Genomic DNA, 2,024 nt, shown 5'->3' on the forward strand with positions numbered 1-2,024 from the left:
AAGGAAGGAAGGAAGGAAGGAGGGAGGGAGGGAAGGAAGGAAGGAAGAAAGGAAGGAAGGAAGGAAGGAAGGAAAGAAGGAAGTGCTTGTGGAGTTCCATGAATAGCAGAATGTCTGGCTTATATGTGGCTAATGTGTTCTGGACAAAGCAATGGAGTCCAACCTGTGAAGTATTATCAGTTGCAGAGAGCAGGAAGTGTAGTTGGTTTTGGATGTGGCATTCACTCTGAATGATACCTGACCTGCTTAAACACCAAAAGCAGAGGAGTGACATACAATGTCAATTTCTAAAGACCAGTGACTACAGGTCCAAGTGGAGACTTTAGAGAGGCATCGAGGTAGCCAGGAAATCCTTGATGTGACTACTCAAGGCAGCATATGGGAGTAGGATATTGATGTGTGTGCTTATATAAGATCAAGTAAACATTTACTGGTATATTATAGAAATACATTTCAAAATAATCCTTTGGTATACCTATAATCTTGTTATTTAATAAAGACTAAAAATGTGCATACCAATGAAATGGATGTATTTGTTTATTTTTCTATAAAGAATTATTAATTGACATGGGAGAGATTGGAGTGAGGAAATGAAAAGAAGTGGTATAAGTGTTAAAACTAAAATTAAAACTTAAATCTTGTCTGAATATTTTACACTTTAAAATAGAGATTTTTCAAGGTTTTTCAGAGTTCACCTACATTTTATTTTATAATTGTTAATTCTGGGCATATCATTTTATACAATAAACAACACAAAATTGCAAAAGTATGTCTAGAAACATTTCAAAAATTACTAGAAATTCTGTTCAAATCCTAGGTTTATTCTTTAGTGTTCTGAGAAATATTCTTTGTTTTCTTTAATTACACCGTTGAGTCACCATAAAAGCAAAAACTTTCACATACGTTGTAAAAACACTGGAATTCATAATGTACAATAGTCTTGGATCTGAGCCAATGGGCTTTGATTTGCTCTTTTTTATGCTGCCTGGTGTATGTCACACCCAGTACAAAGTGCACATGTTGTGTGCTGAGATCCAGAGCCCCAGTGATGTTGTACAGTACAAACAAGCGAGGCCTGGCAAAAACATCTTGAATTCTTTTCATGTTGGATTTTGAAAAATCATGTGTTCAGAAACCTGTCGTTGTTGTCATTTTTCCTCAGTTTCCTGACCTCCACTGGTTCATATTTAAGAAGCTGTGATTGATGGTGCCAAGATGGCCAGAGGTTGAGAGCCTTTCCTGCTCTCATAGATAACTGGGCTCAGGCTCCCAGCACCCATATCAGGACACTTACAAATTACTACCTATAAGTCCAGTTCCAGGAGATTTATCACCTCCTGTTCTCTGGTGGCACCTACATGCATGTGCACACATAAACTCACAAAGGCACATGTACTTTTAAGAAGAAATATATACCTTAAAAAGAAAGCTGGGATTACAGATGACATTGGGAGGGAAATTATGTAGTCATGTATGTTACAATGGGAGAGTGGTAGAGCTTTGAGTGAAAACCACTGGGTGGGTTTAGAGACATGCTAAAGTCTTCATCCTAGGACGTAGGTGTAGAAATTTAAGATTTCAACAATTGCTAGAATTTTCCACAATGGTTGCCTGGACAAATAAAAATCAGTGGCAGTAAAAGTGAGGCTACAGACAGGTGACAAGCATTTATCTTGTAAAAACAGGTTTGATGTTGGGAAAAACAAGAAAGGAATGGGGATATTGGAGATAAAGATTATGAAGTACCCATGTATGTTTGAGAGCAATGTGTGTTTAAAATACCCAAGTCTAAAACCTCATGCTAAAATTGTTACATCAGTTAAAGTTGTTCTTTTTTTAAAATACTTTTATTAGGTATTTTCCTCAATTACATTTCCAATGCTATCCCAAAAGACCCCTATACCCTCCCCCGTACTCCCCTACCCACCCACTCCCACTTTTTGGCCCTGGCATTCCCCTGTACTGGGGCATATAAAGTTTGCAAGTCCAATGGGCCTCTCTTTCCAGTGATGGCCGACTAGGCC

The sequence above is a fragment of the Mus caroli genome, chromosome 17 (genome assembly GCF_900094665.2).
Source record: "Mus caroli chromosome 17, CAROLI_EIJ_v1.1, whole genome shotgun sequence".
Classification (NCBI taxonomy): domain Eukaryota; kingdom Metazoa; phylum Chordata; class Mammalia; order Rodentia; family Muridae; genus Mus; species Mus caroli.